This window comes from Protopterus annectens, chromosome 16.part0, assembly GCF_019279795.1.
Source record: "Protopterus annectens isolate FY-2018-M chromosome 16.part0, PAN1.0, whole genome shotgun sequence".
In the NCBI taxonomy this organism is placed as follows: Eukaryota; Metazoa; Chordata; order Ceratodontiformes; family Protopteridae; genus Protopterus; species Protopterus annectens.
Window position 1 is genome coordinate 173,880,722 of NC_056750.1, and position 9,681 is coordinate 173,890,402.

At 44.5% G+C, this 9,681-nt stretch overlaps 1 non-coding gene across 1 annotated transcript; it reads right to left on the reverse strand.

The window, feature by feature from the left end:
* Positions 1–8,998: 8,998 nt before the first annotated feature.
* TRNAP-UGG lies at positions 8,999–9,070 on the reverse strand. Its single transcript has one exon. It is a non-coding gene; the product is annotated as a tRNA-Pro (tRNA).
* Between the last annotated feature and the right edge of the window lie 611 nt (positions 9,071–9,681).

Genomic DNA, 9,681 nt, shown 5'->3' on the forward strand with positions numbered 1-9,681 from the left:
GGATGCAACTTCCATTCGTGTGGATCTGTCATATTCCTGCTTAGGTTGTCTGCCAGCGTGTTTTCCTTGTCTGGCAAGTACTGTGCTTGTAGTTCCATTTGTAAGTCCATGGCCATGTTCCAAAGTGACATGGCCAGTCTGCATAGGGGGTAAGAATGTGTTCCTCCCTGCTTGTTTATGTACCACATAACTGTGGTGTTGTCCGTTCTTATCAATAGTTGACCTGGTTGTAGAAAGTTCTTGAAAGCTATAATAGCATTTATTATTGCTAGCATTTCTTTTTGATTGATGTGAAGGTGCTTTTCTTTTTGGGACCATTTGCCCTGAATGCACCGATCTGTCATGTGCGCCCCCCAAGTGTAGTCCGAGGTGTCTGTTGTGATGACTTGATTTGCTTGAGGCTTGCTGAAAGGAAGACCTGTGTTTGTTTGACATGCTTCAGCCCACCACAGAAATTCCTTTTGCAGACATGGAATTAATGGTATTATTGTTTCCAAACTGTGGCTGTGTTGAGACCATATGTTTTTCAGGTACCATTGTAGTTTCCTCATATGCAGCTTTGCACATGGGATTAGTAAGATGCAAGATGCCATGAATCCCAGAGCCTGCAGGATTTTCCTTGCAGTAAGCCTGGTGCAATTTGCTAGTGTTCTGAAGTATTGAATTAATTGCCCCTGCTTCTCTGGCATGAGGTAGGCCATCTGGGTGTTTGTGTCCAAGTTGGCACCCAGGAAAATTATCTTCCGAGAGGGTATTAGCCTTGATTTCTTTTTGTTGACTGTGTATCCCAGAGAGTTCAATAACATTATTACATAAGCCAGATGGTTCAGAAGAATGTGTTTGCTGTCCGCTTGGATCAGGCAGTCGTCCAAATAGGGATATATTTGTATCCCTTGAAGTCTGCAGTAGGCAATTACTGATGCCAGGCATTTCGTGAATACTCTGGGTGCAGTAGATAAGCCAAAGGGCAATGCAGAGAATTGATAATGAATTGAACCTGCAAGAAATCTGAGGTATCTTCTGCAATTTTGTCTGATTGGGACATGCAGGTATGCCTCCTTGAGGTCCAATGTTACCAGCCACGACTCCTTGCCCAGCATGGGAAGAAGCTGCTGTAGAGTGAGCATCTTGAATTTTGGTACGAGTAGAAATGTTTTAGGATGGATAGATCCAAAATAGGTCTCCAATCTTTTCCCTTCCTTGGCACCAGAAATAGCCTGGAATAAAACCCTTGACCTTGTTCGTGTGTAGGTACCTCTTGAATAGCTTTCATGTTTATGAGATCTGTAATTTGCCTTTGTGCCTCTGCCCTTTGATTGTGTGGCAGGTTAGGCATGCCTCTCATTTTTGGAATGGTGTGAAAACGGAATTTGTAGCCTCTGTTTATAATGTCCAGGATCCATTTGTCCTTTGTGACAATATGCCAATTTTTTGAAAATAATGCCAGCTTTCCTCCCAAGGGGGCTGCCATTTGAGACCTGGTTGGCATGCAAAGGGGAAAGTAATTGGGTTTGCTTTCTGAAAGATGAGTTGTCCTCACCACCTCTTTGTGTAGGAGCTTGCCATTGTCTGCCTCTATACGATCCTTGGGATTGTCCTCTGCCCCTCGGGCGCCTGTATCTGCCTCTTTGGGGTCTGTCTGTGGCAGGAAAGGACCAGTTTTTGGAAGGCCAATTTCTACTAAAACATGGGGGTTGAACCTGTAGAAATTATTTCACAGTTTGCATTGATTTAGCCTTTTCCTCCATTTTCCTTAATACCTCCTCAGCATTAGCACCAAATAGTACATCCTTTTGAAGAGGGGCATCTAGTAATTTAGCTTTGACATGATCAGGCAAGGTTTGTTCCTTAAGCCAGGCATGCCTACGTATGACTGATCCTGTAACAGCAGCTCTGCATGAGGCCTCTAGAGCAACAAAACCACATTGTAAGGTATGCTTACTCACTTGTTCTGCACTATGCATCAAATCCTGTAACTCCTTCAAGTCTGGTTGTTCAGGTTGTGACATTTTACTTTTCAATTGTGATAACAAAAACTGTTGGTATTTTAGCATATGAAACTGACAGTTTAAGGCCCTCATGGATAAGGTAGCTGAGGTATATACCTTTTTTCCCACCTTTCTAAGGATCTGGAATCTCTCTCGGAAGGCAATGGATTTTTAGCAATGGAGGCCTTAACTCCCTTGGGGCCCTGTGAGATGGTTTCTGGGACAGCAGTATGGCTCTTGTATAGAAATTGTTGCGAGTCAGGGACCCTGTAGTACCTGTCAGGCTTAACTGGAGCTGGAGGTAGAGAGTCCAGGTTAAGGCAGGCCTCCGAATAAACATCATCTAGGATGTCCAAGACAGGAGGTATAGCCAGAGGCCTGTGCTGAGGAAGCAAGAGAAATTCCCTGATCCTTTTCTTGGAATCAGAATAATCCTGGCCTTCCCAGTGGAAGTGTTCCCTTAAGGTATGCAAAGTTTCCCCAAATGAGAAATCCTCAGGGGGGGGGATACAGAAGGGATGGACTCCTCCGCATCAGAGTCTTCAAAAGGGGAGTAAGAATGTTCCTGATCATCAGAGTGCTCTGAAATAATGGAGCCCTGATCAGAGGAGAGGGGATCTTCCTCCACTCTAAACCTTTTGTCCGGAGGGGGCTGAGAACCTCTGATAAGAGTAATTAAATCCTCAGCCATTTTAAGCATCTGTTTCTTAGGCATGGGGCCTGGAGATGGACCCTGTGTAGTTGGAGTTGGTCTCTCAGAGTGCATGGATGCTTTAGACTTAGTGAAAGCCTTGATAGAGAAAGAAGAGGAAGATCTGAAGACACCTTGAGTGGAGGTGGACCTATCCACATTCTGAGTTTCAATGCCAACAGTGGCTTCGATATCTGTAGTCGGGGTGTGGGCCGAGGAGCCTGCGACCTCGGGTACAGGAGACACCATCAAAGACAGGTCGTCGGTAGGCAGGGGCTGCGTAGGCGCCTCACTGAGAACCGGACCACATGTAGCCAGCTTTGGCATGGTATCGGTAGAGGCCGCGGACCTCGCGTGTCGGTCCTTGTCTTTTCGTTTTTTAGACAAAACCGGAGTTGGAGTATCCGACGACATAGTATAGTTAAATGCTTTTCCAAAATAATGCTGGGCAAACTCCGCCCGATGCTTAATAGTGCGTTTGTTGAATGTAGCACAAAAGCGGCAGGCCGAGACCTCGTGGTCTGGGCTAAACAAGGTATACAGAGGGAATGGAAATCCTTATGCGGTATTTGCTTCCCACAAGAAATACAATTATTAACTTTGTCTGACATCGGTCTGAGACAAGAAAAGGTTCCCCAACGGGGTACTTGGCTTTTAAGAAGACTTCGGTTTCCAAATTTTCATAATCTCAGGAGCTGGCCGACCGGCACTTGCAAACTGCTTCTGCTTCAGGCACCATGCAGCAAGAAAGACTGAAGAAAATGGCGTTGGCTGGTTCTTTTATACCCCTGTCGCACTGACGTCAGGGAAGAAGCGACGACAACCGACGCCAGACCTAGACTTTGGAATTCGGCCGACCGAGGACCCGCCTGACGGCAGGAGAACCCATCTGTTATGACTGCAGCTGTATGCACGATGAACATCTATCCTGGCCTGTACTTTGTCTTTGGTCAGCAAGAGTCTGACTTGGTTGTGCAATGATTCTATCCTTTCTGGTGTCAGTTTTGCTGTCATGGTGGCTGAGTCTAGGTCTGAGCCTAAGAAGACAATATGCTGCGATGGAGATAGTGGATTTGATTTTGATTTACTGTGATTCCTAATCTGGCCCACATTCCTAGTCTCGTCTCTGGCTCGGATTAGTTGGTGCTTGGTGATAACAGTGAGGAGCCAGTTGTCTATGTACGGAAACACCCGGAATCCCTGACGTCTCACGTGAGGCGTGACCACCACCATACATTTGGTGAACACTCTGGGGGGGCTGTAGTGAGGCCAAAGGAAGGTGTTCAAAATTGAAAATGACTAGCTCCCAGCCGAATGCGTAGATGTCTTCTGTAGCACCTGTCCATTTTGATATGGTAGTACGCGTCCTGAAGATCTATGGAGCACATCCAATTGTCTTTTCCAATAAACGGAAAAATTGACTGCAGAGTGATCATATGGAACTTTGATTTTTTTTACTTACTTGTTCATCTTGCTTAGATCTAGAACTTATCTCCAGTCCCCGGTCTTTTTTGGAACTAAAAAGAATCGTAAGGTCTGGATCCTATTTGCTCTGAGGGGACTTCTTAGAGGACTCTTTTTTGAAGCAACAAGATAACCTCTGATGTTGCATGGTCTATTTGATTGGGTGGTACATCTGGTAAAGACCAATTTGTAGGGGGATCAGAAACAAAAGGAATGAGGTAACCTCTGGAAATTATATTTTGTACACATCAATCTTGAGAAATTTGTAGCCAGGCGCTTGGGTACAGTGACAGACGACCCCCAACTGCCTCCAGAGACAGACAGTTGGGCAACCCTTCAGGGTTGATCAGAGAAAGAATCTCTATCACCTTGGTGTTGCAGACTCCCTCTGTCACGAGAGCAGCACCTTCCATTACAACCTCCCCCTCTGCCTCCAGAGGAGGGTTGACCCTGTGCCTGTGGGAAACCTTTTTGGGATTTACGGAACTACATTTTCCCTCCTGTTTCACCCTTGGGATAGGGTCTGGAAGGAAGTGAGAAATGGACTCCCAACAGCGGATAAGGTTTTCCCTTCCTGCTCGCACCTGGTCAAAGTCTCTTTTACCTGAGGTCCAAAAAGAGTTGAACCATCAAAGGGGATGTTGGTAAAGGAAGACTTGAAGGACTCCGTATAATTGCATAGACACATTCCAGGAAACGTCTCCTAAGAGAGATCCCTGATGTGGCCACCCTGCTCGCTCCATCAGCTGCGTAAGAAATCAGCCTCATGGAGGAGTTGGCAATAGAGGCAAGGGTGGAGAGCTGCGAAAATACCTTGTCAGTGGATCCCAAAGCTACTAAACCCTGAAGGGCATCTCCCAACTCCTTTAGGAGATCCCTTTGCAGCCTAGTAAAATGGGACAGGTAGTTCAGCGATCATAAGGTAAAAGCCCTGAAGAAAAAGTACGCTTTCCATACCTATCCATCATCCTAGACTCTATTAGGAGGATGGATATTTAAGGATGTCTCAGTTAACTACTCCTTTGTAGCTGCTGCTACCACCAAAGTATCCACAGGTACTCCCTTGGTTAGAAAGGTTTTGTCTTCTGGAGCAGTGATAAATTTATTAGGCCTCCTCGGGACAGGCTCCACTGTGTCCAGAGAGGTCCAAGCTTTCCGAGATATGACCCCTAACGGTCATATGGCGGTATCACCCAGGAGGTGGAAGGTCGGGAACTAAAAGCCTTAAGGTACACTGATTCATCCCTCAGTAGGGTTAGAGGTCTTCCAATCATCCCTCTGTCCAAGGACTTCTAGGATATCCACAAGAGAGACATCCTCAGAGGGGGATCTTGGGGACCCTTCTGACTCATCTAAATCAGTATCAGAAGTGACAGACTCAGGTGAGTCAATATGCTTCCTCTTACAAACTCTCTTCCTAGAGACCTTCCCAGTGGGGTAATCTGGGGAGGTTTCGGAAGAGGGGACACCTTCTATGGGGCTACTTGGGGTTCTGGTTCCCTACGCTTAGGGGCATGCGGGGGAGAAGAGTCTGCTACTGGCTGCTGGAGGGACGTCAGGTCCAATAGCAGGGCTTTAGTACTTGACGAAGCTCTATCGCCTCGAAAGCCTTACCACCCTGCTCCGAGGAAATGGAAGCTCGACTCCAAACAGGAGGAGCAGTCTCCAAAGCAGACATAGGAGTGAAGAAAAACTGGAGGGACTATCCCTTCCAGAGTCGACCTGAGAGAGTCGGCTCCCAGACCCCTCAGCTCCAGACTGGGCCGATGAAGTTAGAGTGATTGGTTACGAGGAAGCAGGAAGAGTTCTCTGAACCAAGGGTTCCAGCACTATATGACCTGAAACATTAGACTCGGGAAGTGAGGCAGTTGGAGGAGGAACAGTAGACTGAGGATGGGATGGATCCGAATCCTTTGGGTCCGGAGAAGCTAAAACTTTTGACAGTACTGGGTCACAGAGCAGCCTCTTCACCACCCGCTCTACATCCTCATCATATACAGTCCTGGAGGGATGGGTGGAGATGGATGGAAATCTCCTTCTTTACAAAATAGGAGATCTTAATGTTGGTGAAACTGGTTCCAAGATTGGAGAATGTCTCAACACAGATGATTGTCTTGGAGCTGATGAAACAGATGGTACTGAGACTGAAGAAGCAGAATTGGGGCCAGAACTCTCCGGCTCCACTGCTTTTGATTTTTTTGTCAGTTCCGAAGCAGGAGCCAATGGAGATTTCCTTTTGTGACTTTTGGAGACCGTCTGACCTTGTTCCAGCTGTTCTTAGAAGAAACTACTCATCAGACCCCTATCAATTAATTTCCTTTTTCATTCATTAAGAACCCTGGTGCTGAATGCATAACAAAAGGTACAGGGTTCTTGCAAATGAGGCTCTCCAAGACAGTACAGACAACTGGTGTGACTGTCAGTCAACGACATTTTCTGAAAACACTTATAACACTTTTTAAAACCAGAAGGGCGGTGTTCTTTATGTTCCCTATCTTTATCCTTTAACATTTTGAATTAAAAGGAAAACAGAAAACAGATACAATAATAATAGTACAACTTTTTTTTTTATAGAAGAAAAACTAGCATAGAGAGAGGAAGGCCCTCTAATTTAAACAGGCAACTATGGCCCTCTAACTTAAACGGGCCAAACAATCCTTAAAGAAAGGGGAAGGGGATGCTAACACTCATGCAATCACTAAGTTATCAAGGTAAAACTATTACTAAGAAAGAATCAGAAATAAAGGCAAAAAATATCAAAAATTCCACTTAGCCAATGAGCCAGTAAAGAAGACAACCTTGAAGCTTTCGCGGCAAAGAAGATCTGGGGGACTGCCGTAGTGCACCATGGGATAGGGGATTTCATTGAGCCAGCAAAAGCTCTTGAGCTTTAGTATCGGCTGAGTAGGAGCCGAGGTTCGGCACCGAACCCATCCAGCAAGAATTACGGCGAGATAGGACTACATAACATTATATGCTTTTCCACAAGCTGTCATGCCTCCGTTTTGTCAGGTGCAGAAATGTACTCTTATTTTCTGAATACATTTCTGCACTGACACTGTTCTAGCATGGAGACCTGGCAGTTTGGTGGATTGCAAAATCTTCTTATTTGCATGGTTTTCATCAGCAAATGAGGTGATTTGCATATTTGCCAGTTTTCTGTGCTAGAAGAGTGTAGGGATGGTCGTGCATGTGAAAATGGCACTTTCCTGGATCGCTCGGCAGCCATTTTCCATGCAGGAGCTCCTACACTGTTCCTGCATGGAAAATATCTGTTCATGAATCTGGGGGAATGAGTGTTGGAACAAAATTCTAGAAACAGATCAAGATAGAGATCTAATTTTCCTGTGAAAGAAAAGCTCTTTGAACTGAGGTATCTAACAGGCATCCCTGGAACACAATCCCATGTGATGAGTCCAAAAAGACTTTTGCATACTCTCTTGAAATCCAAGCTTATGTAAGAGAAATCTCACCAAAGACAAAGAAAGATTTCTTACACTTTGATAATGACTCATCAAAGATAAGAAATCATCCAAATATGAAGAAACATGGAAATGCTGTAGCCTGAAAAGAGCTATAACTGGAGCTAGAGACTTTGTGAAGACTCTTGGAGTACTGGATAGTCCAAAGGGTAAGGCAGACAGAACTGACAACAAGATCCTGGCACACACACAACCTTAAGAAACGACTGAAGTCTGGATGGATAGGGATGTGTTCATAAACATCTTTTTAATCTAGTGTTATCAAAACACTAGAATAAGGAAGATGGGGTAAAAGTCTGTGAAATGACAAAATTTGGAACTTCAGGATTATGACAAATAAGTTTAGAAAGAAAGATCCAGAACTGGCTTCCAAGTATTTTCTTTCTTTTGTACTAGAAACATCACCGGATAAAAATTTTCCCCAAATGGGAATGAGGTACTAGCTCTATTCCTGCTTGGGCCAACTTATACTGTAGGACAAGGGGAAATAGAGTTTGGACTGGTGAATAAAAAACTCCCTGGAAGGGAGAAATTTCCTTATACTGCCATCTGTAACTTCACTGAATAATCTTCAGAACCCATTTGTCTGAAACAAGACAGAAATGGAGAGTCAGGCTTTCCAAAAGAGATAATGGGCTGCCAGCATGGAAGGAGGTGACACTGTCCCTTAAATAGTTATTCTGACTTCACGGTCCTTTGTTTTAGGGGGTTCCCACTTTCTTTTTGGAGCCTCCTTGCCATGTTTTTTTTTAAACTTCTGCTTACCATCATTCTTCAGAGACCGTTAATTCTGTTTCTTACCAAAACTGGACAAGGGGGTAGAGGATCCCTTGGAAAAGGAGGCTGAAAAAAATCTGAGAGATTTAAAAATCAGATTACCTCTCTCCCCACATTTTTGATAACCTCTGCAGGAGAAGGTCCAAAAACCCTCTATCCAAATAATTTAAAATTTCATTTTTATATCCGTAAGGTTTTGTGAATGTAGCATTCATAGGCTAGGCTATGCTAGTACTAGGCTAACTGCCCTTGCGAGCCATTTAAACCTAGCAAATTATCCCCTGTGAGATTCAAGCCCTGTACCGTGTGTTTGTAAGGCAAACACCTTAACCATTAGGCCACCCTCCCAAACTAAATAACGCCATTGATTTTTTGTAGTTATGTTTTTTGTTTCAAGCTTTTTTTATTGTTTGACCTTTTTTGATCTCTGTGAAGATTTTCTCCTAGGACTTTTCTTGAAATTGTCAGCTTTCGAGTTAACTGACATTTAAGTTATATTCCTTAAGAACCCTGGTGCTGAATGCATAACAAAAGGTACAGGGTTCTTGCAAATGAGGCTCTCCAAGACAGTACAGACAACTGGAAAGAGAAAAGCAGGGCTCATCCAGGATTTGAACCTGGGACCTCTCGCACCCAAAGCGAGAATCATATCCCTAGACCAACAAGCCACATGTAGACAGGCAAAGTTCAACACAGTACAAGTGGCTACAGCCCAGGAAGAAGTAGCTACAAAATAATAAACACTTCAAACTATGAGTTCTGATCTGTGAAAATGAAGAAATAATAGTTATGTACTTACCATAACTTGGCATCTGTGTTATCTGTAGTCACCATTCATCACGTTAGGGTCTAGGATCCGATATCGGATCCGAGCCAGCATACACAAACAGCTTAGCTCAAGCTCCTCCAATCCCATGATGCTCTGCTGCCCTCTAACCCCTCAGATTGAGTTTGTGTAAGGAAAGAAGACAGATCAAAGCCAACTAACATCAATTCAGGACCACCATAATCCAGCTAATCTCTCAGGAAGGGGGCTGGAGGGTGGGACCATGATGAATGAAGATTACAGATAGGACACAGATGCCAAGTTATGGCAAGTACATAACTATAAATCTGATGTTATCTTAGTCACCATTCCTCACATTAGGGTCAGAGTCCCCAGCTACCTAAATCCTGGGAGGCTTCAAGGAAGGACATGCCGAAGAAACATGGAGCCAAAGGAAGCCCTTCCTCTAGAAACTAAATCCAACTTATAGTGGGAGATGAACATGTGAGGAGA